We start from the raw sequence: 16,300 nt of genomic DNA, 5'->3' as shown, positions 1-16,300 counted from the left end.
TGTTCTGGAAAAGGGCACCAATAATTCTGTCCCACACAATGGCTCACATTCTGGTATAAGCACAATATGGGAGGCTAGACAGACAGACCTGAAGAGAAAGCTGCCAAACATCTGGGAAAGGAGAAGGGGACAAGGAAACGATACACAGCAAATGGGATGAGAAAGAAAAGTTACCTGTCACCACTACCATATCCAAATCCCATCAAGGCAATCATCAAGAGAGATTTTCATTCTCCTGATTCACCAAACCAGAAAGGAGAGTGAGGGGGGAAAAAAGAAACACCACCAACCAACCAATTGATATTTTAAAGGTAGACAGCATTTTCATCCCTACTCCATGCAAACTAAAAAAAAAAAAACGCTGTAGAACAAAAGCCAGTCTTGTAGTACGGCACATGAAAAAAAAAGGGGGAGGAACAATAGGTAGGAGACATTTGGAAAACTTTTACACTCAACTTCTGCAAAGGATTCCTTTCAGAACCATTAGAAATGTGTTTTCGGCACCTAAGAACAATTACTTTTGGCTACTCATAATACTCAGGAAATGGTTTCTGCTGGGTGTTATTTTCTTACCTAATCAAATAACTACCTAATTTATTATTCCTAATTTATCTGCTAGCTGTGACAGTATTCCACTTTCAGCTCTCTGGATTCAGGAGTTCACCAGATGGGATGCCCCCAAAAACTGATATAGTGGGGGAAAAGCAGGGGAACAAGATGTGGTGTCTTAATGACAGCCCTTACAAAAGTAGCTTCTGTAGAAGCTGTATATGAAGTTACGTTCTGGTTAATGCCTCTAGAAAAGAAGTGAGGTAAGAGCATGCTGAGTTTCAAATCTTTAGGTATTAAAACTTAAGGATGTAAATTCACCCCAAGCACCCCTTTGCCAAAATAACTGACACAGAAAAAAACCCAACATGGCCCTTCACACACTTTCAGGGAAATAAAGAACCTGAAAACTCAAATTAGTACACACAAGGCACTTACTGCACCTTTGATCTCTTTTGATTAATATTGTCTGCCCATTATCAGAGTGATGCAATGCCTATAATGCAAAGGGATTGCTACTAGATAATATTAGATTTTTTTTTAAGTCTTTTGCCATTTTCTTCCTGCACACTTACACTGACATTGTACTGAACTGGTAATACTGCTTCAGTATGGACAGAAAAAAACTGATACAGGACAGCACCATCAACCAGTAGAGCAGAAAAGGAAAAGTGTGCCACTCAGGCACCAGTGCTGCAGCACGGCTCTGTAGTTCTGGGTTTTAGCTGGTTGGTTTTATTGTGGTTTTTTGTTTGTTTGTTTTTGTTTTGTTTTGTTTTTTGGGGGTTTTGTTTGTTTGTTTTGGGTTTTTTTGTTGTTGTTGTTTGTTTGTTTGGTGTTTGTTTGTGTGGGTTTTGTTTATTTTCTGCTTGGGGGAGAGGTATTTCTTTTGGGTTTGTTTTTTTTTCCAAAATGATAGTAAATGCACAGGATTTCTCAGAAGATACAGGACTGGGTCCACTTCCCTTCTTTACAGGAAAAGAGTCTCTCTCTCAGAACTTCTTCTAAGTTTCTTTCATTATGAGTCATGATGACAAGACACTTCAGGGAACATGCATACTGCACATAAAAACAGGCTCTGAAGAGAAGTCAAACATCAAATATGAGGAACCATATTACCATAACACCAAAAAAAAAACCCCAACTACACAATAATATTGCCTCTGCCATGTTAATTCATAGATTTAATAAAAAAGCAAGCATTCTAGCAAAATTCATCTCCACATATCAAATTAAACCTCTGACAGTGAATTTCAGAAGTAATATGTTAAGCTTTATCTGGTGGCCTTTTTTTTCAGAAATCAGAACCACAATGAGTCTCTCAGAGCTCAAGCATAGTGTAGGCAATTCCTGTTAAATAGCTTGCAATATTTAGAAAGATTGAAAGATCCAAACTCCTGTTTTATATGGTTTATGCTGCATTTAACTAGACTTAGTCATTTTACAGCTTAAGAGGAAATCCCATATCATGCTCAGTGGAATGAGAGGTACAAACTAGTCTGATTCACAGAGACAACACAGAGGCTTCCTCATCGTCACACTGTGTCACTACTGCCCTGATGCTCCAGACAGAACTTGAGGCACCACTGTGGTATGCAGCAGTGTCCAGCAGCAGTCATAAAATTTAATAATAATCTGCAACAGACAAGACAGTGGAGAAAGCAGAGTGACTCACACAGAGTCATGCAGCACTACAATGGTACAAATGAAATTTACTACTTCTGACCCCTAAAACACCAACCACTAGATGATGTATCAAATTTAAAATATGTTTTCCATACTAGTATTTCTGATGGTTTTTGGCTCTGGTTAAGACTTGGCCCCAATACCATTCGACAGTGAATTTCATGAACTAGACCTGCCTTGCAAGAAAAAGTTGCTCTATCAGGAACAGGTCTATACAATGTCACCAATATCTGCAATATCATTAACAGGACAGGAACAATGGGTGATGAAAGAGAAAAGGGCTTCTCTTGGAAGTTTTTTTCCACCTCACCTCTCCTTCACAGAACCATTCATTAAAAAATTCCATCATGTATTTCTACTTAAACTCTGAAGAGAGTCCTGCAACCTGTAACTCTAATTTACATGAAAGCATTATACCACTGTGACAAGTGCACACTGAGCAGGACATGTGATGAGAAGCACTGCCCCAGAGGTTTTGCAGATTTAACAGTGAAGACTACAAGCATCAAGACTGGTTATAGAAGAGAAACGTAGACCCCAAAAAAACAAATTTAAAAAAAAAAATAAAACAAGAGAGCAGCTTCCAAAAAGCTGCCTGGACCTGCTAAGCAAGTATCCAGACAGTCCAGAAGTTTCTGCAACCAGTAAAGCCTCCCAAAATCCTTTCAGTAAGAGGAAACATTTAAGTAATGTTCCACTTACCTGCACTGCCAGTAAGGATGACAGTGAAAAATGCTTTCTGTCACTCTTACACAAGCTTGGATATTGTCCAGGTTTAGGGTTTTTTTTTTGCTTTTGTTTCATAATAATAATCCAAAAGCACAGATCCACCCTGAAATCTGATTAAAGAGCTGAAGAGAGTACCACCCAGAAGAAGCATCACCCAATCAAACACAAAACCTGGATAGTATTATTCATTTTTAACTAAGAAGTTTATGACCTTGCCACTCTCAAAGTACCTTCCTACACAAGCTCTCCCCTGATTTACGAAATCAGGGGCCGTGACGGCACCACTGACGGTGCTTTGCTGCTGTGGTACTGGTCTCACCCGGCGGACAGCAGAGGCAGGGCAGCAGCGCCAACAGTGCCTCCCAAAACCCCTCAGCATGGAACGCCGCGAGCTCAGAGCTCCTCACGGGCTCACCTGCACCACTGAGCACCAGAGACAAAAGGGCCGGAGGGGGTGCGTGAGCGAGCCCCTCGTTTTCTCCCGTTAAGCTGCCGAGCCGGCAGTGACGGGCGCGGCCGGGCCCGCCCGCTGTCCCCCGGCTGAACCGCCGGCCCGCGCTGACGTCACCGGCGGCGGCATTCCTCAACAGCGCCGCGGGCCCGCGCCGCCAGCGAGCGCGCGCCGAGCCCTCAGCTGTGCCGAGGCAGCCGAGGGCTTGGCCGGGAGCCAGGCTACTGAGCTCAGCATTTTGCAATGCACTTCCTTTTTACTTCACGGCTTTGCATAACGCCGCGGCCCCGCCGCCCTTAACCCCTGCGGCGCTGGGGTCGCGGCCCCACTCCGCGGGCACACCAGGAGAAGAACGGGGAGGCTGTCCCGACCGGGGAATCGCCGTCCCGGTCGCCGGTGACTGCGGGTTGGAAAGTGAGGAAAGCCAGCCCCAGCACCGCCCAGCAGATGCAAACCGGGCAGGACACTCACAGCCGTAATTTCCTCCGGTTCTACGCAAGGCCGCATGCTGATAGCCAGGTACGACACTGTATTTACAGCAGCTCTGGTTTTAATCGCGTTCTCATGTATGATACATATACGAAACCTGAAGGTGCCGCCGGTCGCGCAGGTTGATTCACCCGAGCACAGAACTGGGCACAGCGTGAACGATGCGCCCAGGTCACACGGAGGAGGCCTGAGAGACGGCTCAGAGTAACGTCTTAAAACCTGAGGTGGAAAGAAGACTAAGAATAGCTGTGATTATTACAGCCTACTCTATCTAATGTGTCTTCCAAATACCTCTACAATTCTGAAGAAAATTAAGGAAGCTTTCTGAAAGTCACAACATTGTAGTTTTCACCTTCCATTCACACAGCCCTACTACTTTTGAGAGGGCTCCTATTCCAGAGCTGTGAAGACAGTATAGTAAATTCCTTCCACCACTCCACCCACACAGTTTTGGGACTCTCTGAAGGTAACAACCCACTTTTAGACGTCTGGTCCCAGACTGTAGCTCCATTACATCCACGAACTATTGCTGCCCAAACTCGCCCCCTACAAACACACACTGGTTGTGTTGCAAGTAAGACCAAGAATAATGACAAGCAATAAAAAAAAAGCTTCACTACCCTGATCCTCTTTTGAAAAACGTGTTTTAAGACTAAGTTAAACACAAGTGCTCAAGCTAGTTTAATACTGAGAAGTGCAAGTATCAGCAACAGCATGACACCATTCCCGAATAAAGAACTCACAATACACTATCCTGTCATGTTCTCCTGTTCAGATTCATATTCCACCCGATCAAGTTATGCTCTGGTTTTCAGAGAGCATGCCTTGAAAAAATACTTTTATATACTATATAGAGGTTTTGCCATTTTAGGTGAACATCTATCCAGTACAAACTACCTTACCCAGTAAGGGGTACTTATTTTAAAGTAGTGGTCACCCTAAGAAATATCATATAGAAGTCTTTGACTGTCAGCGTGACCTCAGTATCATAGCATTACAGATACTGCCCACCTAAACTAATCTATAACAAAACAATAGTTTTTAATTCTGTCAGCAAATAAATTGCTAACAATGCACACCAAAAAAATTTATAAAAACAGGAAACGTTTTCACAGATATTTTCATCAGCTGTTTCCAGCTCTCCAGTGTCACTTACAACCTAAGTAATCATATTCTTGTAACCATGTCAGGTGTCCCTAGGAAAAAGAAAAAAATCTATGTACTTCCTGAAGAAAGGCAAGTACAGCACTGGTAAGGACTCCTAAGCTCACAGTTAAATTTATTTTTAATTACAAACTGGATTTCCTAAAATGGATGTTCATGTTCTTAACCAGAAAATGAAGTTCTGATTTTTAAAGTTCCCCACTTTAAGAAAACAGAACAGGGAGATAGTCATCTCATCTAGCATTCCTCAGATCAAGATTGCACAGGGACAGTTTAAAGCAAAACAAAAAAGCTTTGACTTCTGTGCCATGGTACTTTCATGCTACATTTTAATTTGAAAGATTATAGTGAGCTTCTAAATTGAATGAGCAGGTAGGATGGGTGAAAAGAAGAGGTATCTCTTTCTCACACTCCCCCATGTATGCAGTCTAAAGCATGATTTCAAGAAGAATCCCTTTCTCAGCCTTCTGTAACCACCTCTTTTAGGAAGTGTAGAAGCTCCAGCCATCAAAAGAGCATAATTAAACTACAACATATGTGGCATACACAATTTTAACTGGTGGCATGAAGAATTTAAAATATTAACAAATACCTATCTCTTCTGCAATTCTGTTTATGTTAAGTTTTATAAATCTTGCCCAGATTACACGTGGTGGCAAGCTGGACGAATTGAGGAGCTAACTACAACAAGTATTTTATCTGAATGCGTAACTGACGCCAGTGTCTAAATGCATGGAATAAATCAGTTCAGTGTCTTCAAAGCACCAGGGCCCTTATTTGAATGGAGAGTTCCCCATAGCTATTTAAACTGCCAAATATTTGAAGGAAATATTTTTATCAGTGTATACAACACAAAATTCCAGCACACTAAGGGATGACTTAACACTTGCTGTTGGGGCCATGACTTTTAAGTCTTTTGATGATTACAGATTTGGTCTCTGCTTTACACATGGGCTTTGTACTTCCTGTAAATGTATTTGGTAACTGAGTTGGACAGGATCTGTTGCTGTATCTGATCTATTCTATCACTGCAGTGATAGAATATGCAATTCACAGATTTACTGACATATTAATCTTCCTAAAATTGCCCTAACAATGCCAACTCCAAAAACTGACAAAAACAGTCCACAGGGTAACTGACAGCAGCATTGAAAAGATTTCCATCACTGAGCTTCCATCTTTCTAGTTTGAAGTTTTCATTTGTGACACTTGCATGAGCTCTTAAAAAATACCTTTCTTCTGTTACAGTAATGTTCCTAAATCATCTTTGCTGATAAAATACATCCTGAGACAATACAGAGTGTTTCAAAATCGAAGTGACAATTACTTTTGGATGTAGTAGTGGACAATCATCATCCATTTAGGTTTAACTTTTCACCATGTTTATAACATTTCCACCTCATGGTAATTCCAGGTAGTGCTGTCATTGAAAACTATGTCCTTTGGCTGGTTTTTACTGTATCACTATTTTAATTGTCTCAGTAGCCCTCAAAAAAGGTCATCAGCAGAGAAGCCAACCACATCATGCGTTGTTTCTGGTTCCTGTCTGGGATTTGAAAACAGGAAAATGATTGATTCTAGCACATTTAGTATCACCAGGTTTGTGTTTCACTACCAGTTTACCATTCAAAAAAGCTGAACATCTTGATAATAACATGGGCAGCTATCTACAGAAGTCTTCTTAAAACAATCACATTCCTACATTATATCATAGCTTTCAACTTGCCATTTCTCTCATTTAAAACAATAAATTTTACTTCTGTCTGCTTTTTACCCCTTGGATTGTTTTAAGCTTCTATTTTAATCTGTAGAGGACAGTCTGAAGACTTCAAACAAGTTTTTTAAAAAACTAAAGCATTACAAGAAGCAAGTAACTCTGACATTTCAAAATTACCTTCTAAAGCTTTTACCAATTAGTTTTTAAGCCTTTTGATTTCAGAAGATGTTAATCATGATTTTTGAACACTTTAGTTGCCAGTTACTACTGTAATTATGTACCTATTTAGACTCTGAAAGAAACCACATTGTTCACATCTTTGTTCTCATTCACTTTTTTTTGTTTGTTTTGGTGCACCTTTTACCTCATAATTTAAGAATAAACTTGTCAGAGCTAGGACTCATTGAGTTTACACAGTATCTAGCACAAAGCTGACAAAATAATAAATACTGTAGACTACAGTACAGGTAGGTAATGGAGATGAATGAGAAATACTGGAGTGACAGTGTACTCAAGCACTGAAAAAACTCTTTAGTCATCTACTGACATCTCCTCTACAATCAGCTAAAGACAATGACTAAATCTAAACAAATTATTCTTCTAAAACAAGAATGATTATAAAAAGCTTCTAATGGAAAAGGAAATCCAGAGAGGAAAAAACCCAACACGTGAGCAAGGGAGTGAAGGGGAGCAAAAGGACAATTCAACTTAAAGATTATATAGTTAAAATCTCCAAAACCATCTATTCAGGAGCTTCATTCTCACTTCCAAAGAGAAACACTAAAGCAGCTCTTATAGTCAATAAATAGCTTTTGTTTTTATTGCCATTAAATATAAATCACTAGTCTTGCTAATATTTTTGAAGACAAACTCCGGTGCTAAACTGCACCCTTTTTAAAGCTGGCAACTCTGAGTTCTATTTAATAACCAAGTGAAGTCTTGCATGTCACTTTTGCAGACTAAGACATGTTTTTCTACTGTGAGCCCTGCACTTTCAAAAGATCATCTTCTTGATCACATCTGCAAAACCAATTTTCATTCATAAGTGGTTTAAAAAGGGAATTTGAAAAAACCACACCTTGTCCCTTTCCTACCTTACAGGTATCCTGCAATGGATAGTCAAGTATGAAAACATGGAGTGATTTCAATGAAGTGTTACCAGCTTGCATTGTGGCATATCAAAGCTTTAAGCATCAGGCTATTTCATGAACCCTGCTAAGGAGTGACGGATACTACAGAGGGAACATTTTTCCAGCCAACTTGAATATATCTGAAGGAGCAAAGCAGCATACATTCCTTTTATTTTCTTTCTACCAGCAAAGGAATAGGAAGAAGCTTGTCCAGTAAGGCTTTTACATGGTGTTTTTTACATGCAGAACTACACCAGCTAAATCAAATCCCTGAAGGAGTCACTTGAAGGGAATGGAAATTTGGCTGTCAGGTATTTAGTTTTGGGTGGCAGGACATGGTTAGTTTCTCCTCCTTCCATCTTGTCTTTCAGAAAGTTTCATCAGCCAGGCCTGATGTAATTTAAAGCTGGCTAGGAGAAGCTGGGTAAGCCAGACACAAAGGGGACACCCCACTTCTCCTTGGACAAAGATTTAGCATAAGCACAGGTTAGAAGAAATAAGGTAATAAAATGTTTTATTAATGGTTTAGGATTGGGAAATCCATAGCACCTCAGGCTAACACACCTGCAGGTGAGACCTCGTGCATTACTTTCAGCATTAGGGAGAAGGCAGAAGATGGTACCAGCCACTGACACTTATTTTTGTTTCTATTCTGTCTCATCAAGTTTTACCAAAACTCTTCTCTGTGTTTTCACATGGTCATTCATGTGATAAATGAATGGACCCAGACAGGAGGTGGGGAAATAACCCCCATCCAAATTAAAAAAGATGATAAAAACCTCACCATGTTTCACTAGTTACATTCCCTGATCCACATCACCATGCCAGGACAAACACTGGAAAAACCCAAACCAAACCAAAACACTTCTGCCTAAGTAAAGGAACAGCACAAAGACAGAAGAAAACATCTCTTTTTTTTATAAGAGAAAGCTTATACAGACATTGAGAAAAATGTAAGTAAAACCACAGTGTGAATCACAAAATATATACAGAGTCCCACTGCCCATGGTAAAGTGTACTTGCAAACTTTTATATATTAGCCATTTTAAAAGGTTTTCACTAGTGTGAAATGTAGATTTCAAAGTAAAACTGGCTAAACTAAAATGCCACAGCTTCCGTACAAAGATAGTAGGTGAAAATACACACCTCACTAACATTCATTCTCCCCCTACTGCATTTCAAAGTAAAAGGCCCAGAACTTACATGTTAGTTAAATAACCCACCTGACAAGAAAACTGTCCCTGAACAATTTTTACTCTCATGACTATCTTCAGCTAACAAGACACTACCACGTACTGTTAGGAACACTTCCACAGAACACAGACATTCTGAATACGCACCTCAACTCCTTGCAATTTCAAGTGAAAAACTCTATAATTTTCAACCTCTGCATTTCATTATGACACAGTTCAGGGTATATATTGCTAGTTACTCTCTTTCTGAACAGTTTTCTAAATATCTAACAAGAGTTAAACCTGTCTTCTTGACATGTCAAGCATCCACAAGAGACACAAGTCCCCCTTATGCCACCTGATGGAGTTTACTGTGCTATCTTCTATCCCTTACGAAAGGCTGTCCTAGTTCAAACTAGAAACTTCCTTGTATTTTCTGCCTATAATATAGTGCCCATGATAAAGAGTAATATTCTGTAAGGTAGCATCATAGACTACTCAGGACTGTAACTCTTGCAAAGAGACGTCATCATCACAGGTTTAAAAAAAACAGTATATAATGCTCCAGCAGTACAGTCCTAAAATTGTGTATTGAACAACACAAATCATTACATAAAGAAGGAATTTCAGATACTTAAAATAAACACAGTTCATAGGCTGCTAGACAACTACCTGTTTAAAACAGACTGTTCTAAGCAATTACCCCTTTTTAATGACATTTTAATGGTTCAAAAAATTTGAAACATTCCTGCCTTGCACCAACATATAAAAGCCAGTTTTTAAAACAATGGTATTGCTGAGACAAAACAGAAAATAAAATTAACTAACAGTGTTTCAAGACCATTGAAGGGTGTCATTTCATATGGCAAAATTAGGAGGCATTAGTGACTCAAAGCCCATCCAAAAAATGCCAAAAATATGGACAACAAATTTACAATCCAAGAAAAGCCACCATTACAGAAAAAAAGAGACACTAGTAAAATCCAAAACGTGCTGAATGTCATCATAGCAACACCACCACCTACAGAGGTAATATTCAGTTAATAACCAAGCACTGAATTCCACTTCCATTTACAAAATGCTGAGGCAGGGTGTGGGGAAGAATGGTCATTAGTATCATGACACGCTAAAGGATTTTGTCCCAAGTTAAGGATAGGACGTTAAAAGCAAAGGACCATCGAAACTAATGAAAACAGTATGGAGGTCTCAGAATTTGATCCAGAATGCCTTTGTTAAAGGGCAGCCCCACTGAGAAAATGAAGTTCAAAGCACACTAGCTGCCTCCCACCCTCTTAGTCACTTCAAAACAGCAACTCTTGGGAAGTCTCTTGAAGCTTCGGAACAAACAAATTGCCAGAAACTGGATACACAAAATTGAGACCTAGAAACCAACCCACCCTTGTATAAGTCACCTTCTCCAAAGATCTTTAGGGAAACCTCCTTGGAGAAGAGTATCCTACATTTTAATACAAAGGGTTTAGCAATAATGAAATACCAAAAACATTTACAAAGAGTTTACTTCTTACTGTTCCTAAACTACCATATTTCTCAAGGACAACATCATAATCAAAATTCTCTACTTCAAACCTTCACTGCTCTTACTTCAGAGAATGCAACTTTTTATAAGCATTTTTCTAAAAAGTCTTATTATGAGGTGGTAGTGACCTCAACTTTTATCTAGTATAATACTTGAGTCAGTATGTAAGGACATAAATTATAACATCATAGCCAAAGCTATGCCAAAACTCCTACTGAGAATCCACTCCATGTCTCATGCTCTGAGCCTTTTGATTGAAGAGACAAGTTAAGTATGGTAGAAGGTGAAGAAATTAATGCCTTACAGATGAAACCAAAATATTTAACTGCTGTGACAAATTTGGTTGCAGTGAAAATTACAGACTTGGTTGCTGTAATATCTACTTCTAAGGTGACAAATACTTCTCTGAGTTATTTTATCTTCTCTCTCCAGGAGGATGTTGGCTAGAACAAGAGTGTCACTCTGCAGTCAAAAGAAATTGTCTAGGTAGAATCTACTGATGTACACAAACCACTTTCTCCTGCTGTTTCACTGCCTGGTGCAGAACAAGGGAACTGGGAAAGAAGTATGTTTTCATCCTAGCTGCCTCATGATCTATCTATGGACAAAATAACAAGTTATTAACCTAAAGACTCTGAACTAAAGAGAGGGACTCAGCTCTGGCTGAACAGAAACAAAACTGCTCAACAGAGTGTGAACCTCACCAAGCTACATGTTTTCTTCCAAAAATTTTAGGAAAAAGCAAGAAGTTAGCCCATCCTGTCACTTTTATTTAGAGAAAAGGATTATCATGCTTCAGATCATTTTGTCACGTTGACAACAAAACAAAACTGTATACACAAAACTGGATACAGTGCACAGAACTTCTAAAGATGACCAGAAACACCCCAATATTGCCTCGATCATACTGTTCTCTAGTAACAAAGGTAGTGTCCTGCAGAGGCACAGGACTAGAACAGAACCAGCCAAGATTAATTTTATTAATTGATAATTTCCTCATAAGTCAGGGGGGGCGGGGGGGGAAACAAAAACAAAACAAAAACTCTACAGACATACTTGTACAAATAGCCCTGGCAAACCAAGTTTCTTAGACCTAAATAACTTTGCCTTTTGGACTGAGAATATACATTTGCCTCATTTGGTTGGGTATTAATTTCAAACGCATTTACATGCTCTCCAATCCATAAATTCCAGTACTATTTAATTTCAGTGTGGACTTGTAGAACTCCAAACTCTCCCTAATCAATTCTTACTTCAAAGAATCTAATTTGCTCTACCTGCCTTGTACTCAGATATTTTCTTAACTATTTTGATGACTGGATTAAAATAATTTTAATGAAGAGGCAAGGCAAAATTTTGTATTGATGGGATGGATGAAACAAGTACTTTATTAAACCTGTTCACAGCATGAAAGGAACATGAAGGAACAAAGCTCACTTGTCACTAATGCAATAGTTATAAGTTCTCTGCTGTACTCGAGATACTTTCCTGTGCCTGGCATCATACTAAGCATTTTACATTTTTGCCTAGTCCCACATCTTCAGTGATTCACTACAGAGTATATAAACTTATCTTTAAATATTCTTTGTATTTTTTAAATATTCTTTGTATTACATTCAAGATCAACACAGCATCTATTTCTATTAGTATTTCTGCAGTGTATTCTAAACAAAGCACTTAAAGCACTCACAAAGCACTGTCATCTCTAGCAACACATTTTCCTTCAAGTTTATCTCCACCTGCTCAATATGTCTTCTAGAATATGTAGGAAGACTACAGCTTTACAGATTCCAAGTACATTCAGGTTCACCTAAATAAAAACACCCAAAAAGCAGCAAGTATTTGACAATTAGGTTGTGGCTAGGATTTCATCCTTACACATTTAGAGGTAATGGCATAATATGCTTGAGGCTTTCCACTAACATTCAAAGACATTAGAAGATCTTAATTGTTGGGGCAGGGAGCAGAAAATAAGGCCTATGCTCACCTAAAGGAAGACCACTTTAAAACATGAGGATTTGCATAAATTAAAATTCTGAGATGGGTGCAACCATGTAATCTGAAGTTATGAATCCACTGCTTGCTTACTTCCAAAACATGTTTTTGTTTTATTTAGGAGGAATTACCTGCAAACATCTGTGATGCTGTATCATTACTGCACTTTCTTCTGTGAGCATGGACTAAAATTTTGACTACAAGATGGTATCTGTATCTATTTAATCCCTACTTCCTGGACTTCTACTTCTGAAACACAACCCTGAATTTCTTAAATGTAATCAAAAACCAGAAAGAACAAATCTGTTTAATACAAGAACAACAGAAACAATAGCACACCCTAAACCTGAACTTTAGGAATCAAACACATTTTAATTTTCTATTTTTCTAAACTCTACTGCACTATTTTTCTTCTGCAAACATAAGTAACTTCTCAAACAAGAAGGAAGAGTAGAAGGGAGCACAGATCAGCTAGCTGTCTGCTGCTCCATTTCAAAACAAGTTTCTAGGTTGAACTGCAAACAGAAACCCCAGCTTTTCATTATAAAAGGGAAAAAAATGAATTAGTACACAGTTGGTATCTAGTTATCCCCTCACCTGCATGGAATTGCTTATGCTGCAAGTCTTGCTGTACACGGAAGTCACACAGACTGAAAACTGAGAGCCTCTGGGCCACTTTCAAGAAAATATTTGCTGTTAAGAAAGGAAACTTTAAAAAAATTCAGTTTTCAAATGTAATTTTGCAGCTATTTTCCTTGCTTGTCAATTTCTCTGTGATAAACTGCACCTGTAAAAATAATACTCATTAAGGGCAAATAATCATTGACTTGAAAACTATTTTACTTACACAGCATTCTCTGCTCTACATTGAAACATTTTTCAGCATTTGGCTAGAAAGTAGCCACTCATATTTTGCAGCTATAATTTTTGAGTTTAGGTAATAAACAGTTGTAGGAGATTCCTCATAACATTTATGTACATTCTGGAATAGTCAGAGCTATCTTGACATTTGCTGGTGAAAGGGGAAGCAAAGGAAGGGTAAGGAACAGATCCTGACAGATAGCTCTATAGTGGTTTACCTTCTAGTTTCATTACTGGCCTCAGCTGAAATGGAAACAATGGTGTAGGTGGAGAAAGCTTTCTTCTTGTTCTATTGAAAGCACATAACAAAAAGCAAAGCAGGTTTTTTATTGCCATAGAGAAGATACAAACCAGCCAACATTTCTCAAAGAGATAGCTTCAATTCCTCTTTACCCACACTTTGTTCTCTTCAAGATAATCTGAGGGAATCAGAGAAGTGGGGGAAATAGGCAATCCAGGTAAAGCTTACATGAGTACCCTCATGCCTCAAGAGTCTTATCTGTGTTAACTAAAGCAACCAAGTTCTTGTAAGCAGAAATCCAAGCAAATCACAGAAACAGCAAGAAAGTATTATGCCAACAGAATATGCAATTCATCAATTATTTTGTAGCTCATCACAAATAAAGCCGCAGCAATTCTGATCTCCATCCACTAAGAAAATGGTGTTAATGCTGGTGTTAAAATTCAAGCTTGAAAAGTAACTCCTGTTAAGAGGAAACTGTCCCAGTTACACTGGCAGAGTAAATGCAGAGTTGTGATTGCTATTTAAGTGTTTTTATTCCACTTTTGTTTGGGTTTAAGGGTAGTCTGAAGCCAGAACCAGTTAAAATGCTCTCTTTTGATTGTTATTTGAAGCAAAGGCAGCTAGTGGTATCCTGGGCTGTAAGAGGAGTAGTGCTGCCAGCTGATCAAGGAATGTGATCCTTCCCCTCTGCTTAGCACCATGGAGCCGTTCCTGAAGTGCTGTGTCCCGGGCTGGGCTCCCCATTACAAGACAGACACAGATCCACTCAAGTGAGTCCAGCACACAGCCACAAAGGTAATGTGGGAGCTGAAGCACCCCACACAGAAAAAAAAGGCTGTGACGGCTCGATCTGGTCAGCCTGCACAAGAGAAGGCTCAGGGAGGTCTCATCAATTTGTACAAATACCTAAAGGGAAAACAAAGCAAACTGAGCCACACTCCTGTCCACGATTCCCAGTGACAAGATAAAGTAAAACACAGGAAGTTCCTCCTGAGCAGAAGGAAACACTTTTTACTGTCATAGTGGCTTCCTTACTATTCTGCCATGCCATGTCTTTAAACTAGACAGAAATCTTGGGAAGGAGTCAGACAGAATTACTGACTTCTTAAGACCTTGCATTTATTGCCCTGAGAGTTTCATAAGCATACTAGTAATACTCTTCAGCCTTGATGGAGTCCAAAATCCCAGAAACAGAACTATCTTTCTTCCTAGATTAACCCTGCCAAAAAAAAAAAAAAAAAGTTAAAAATAGACTAGAGTTTCAACTTCCACCTAGTCACTTAAAAAGAGAGAAAAAAAAGACAAAAAAAACAAACAAAACCAACCAAACAACACACACACAAAAACCACACACACACACACAAAAAAAAAACAGAACAAAAAATACACAAAAACATCCACACCTCAACATAATCCAAGGAGACAATAGGATTAAGCTCTTTTGATAACTTCCCAAAAATTCTAAAGCTTAAATTCAACTGCCAGCAAACACACTGACAAGCGGTTAATGACAAAAGATTGAAAAGCTCAAAAGAAAAGGGGTAGTGCTTTTGTTGAAGAGTCTTTCTTCATGGAGCATTAATTTCTTGAAAGAAACTAGTGAGGACCTGTTTTTGTTGTGTTTTTTAAAAACCATTTTAGTGCAAATGAATACAAAGATGCAAAAAGTTATCAGCTGCATAACTCCTGCTGTACTATACACTTCTGTACAAACAGGTACAAAATACTCCACAAATCTGACTTCACCCATTTTGAAAATTAGATTTAAGTTTTGCAAGCAATTAATCATCTTTCAGGTTGTGCCATACTGGTATCATATACCTTACAGCACATGGAATTCTTGCAAATTGTATTTAAGACTCATCAACACTGCAAGGTTTCATGCTCTTCAACTGCAGATGCAGCCAAAGCTATGTCAGTAGCAGGAATGTCCAGTGACATACTACACAGACACAGCATAGGTCAACCAAGCCGCGGTCTTTCTACAGAGACAGTCAAATTGCAAAAGAAAACTATTGCTTTTAGTAAGCCTTACTGCATACAGATCTTCACTGAATGAACCACATTTCAAGACTAGTGGATTCCTCCATTTATACAAAGTTTCAAAACAAAACCATAATAAATGCAGTAAGAAAAAGAACTGATCTAAGCATCCAACTAAAAAGGAACCAAAAGAAGCTTTCAAACTACACGAGTTATGAAAAACTGTAACAGTGAGGGTCATGGACAAGCAAATTCACCCCACTATTTATTTGCAGCAGATGAACACAGTACAAACCAATAATCTGAAGAAAGGATGAGAAAAGTGGGAAAGGGAAAATTATGATACCAATATATAGCCAAAGAGAATCCAAAATGATCCTTGAGTTCCAGAAATGCTACTCTAGATAATCCAGAAAGTGCCTTAAGTAGCTGACATATTTTGCCACAAGCAAGATTTTTTAAAAAAAGGAAATAAAAGAGTGTTAAGTCTGCTATTAGCAATAGGTCATTTGAACTTAGTGGGGTGATCAGTGATTGCTGTCCATTATCTTCCTATGTCAAAAGTCAGCTTGGCTTTCTCACTAACACAGAAC

At 38.8% G+C, this 16,300-nt stretch overlaps 1 protein-coding gene and 1 long non-coding RNA gene across 7 annotated transcripts in view; one reads left to right on the top strand and one right to left on the bottom strand.

The window, feature by feature from the left end:
- The window catches only part of ZSWIM6 (zinc finger SWIM-type containing 6), a 114,925-nt gene that overhangs the window by 72,277 nt on the left and 26,348 nt on the right, over window positions 1-16,300 (bottom strand). Inside the window, exon 1 of one of the 6 annotated variants that reach the window (XM_064404162.1) lies at window positions 13,217-13,339. The exons of 4 other annotated variants lie outside the window; for them this stretch is intronic. The gene's annotated coding sequence lies outside the window, so the exon portion shown is untranslated. Of the gene's footprint in view, window positions 1-3,379; window positions 3,487-13,216; window positions 13,340-16,300 lie in introns of those variants that run through there. One more of the 6 variants, XM_064404161.1, reaches the window with a different exon arrangement.
- On the top strand, window positions 3,839-8,698 carry LOC135290263 (uncharacterized). The gene is made up of 2 exons (XR_010352998.1): window positions 3,839-3,934; window positions 7,887-8,698. It is a non-coding gene; the product is annotated as an uncharacterized LOC135290263 (long non-coding RNA).

Source organism: Passer domesticus, chromosome Z (assembly GCF_036417665.1).
Source record: "Passer domesticus isolate bPasDom1 chromosome Z, bPasDom1.hap1, whole genome shotgun sequence".
Taxonomy (NCBI): Eukaryota; Metazoa; Chordata; class Aves; order Passeriformes; family Passeridae; genus Passer; species Passer domesticus.
This window is presented reverse-complemented; position numbering and strand designations above follow the sequence as displayed.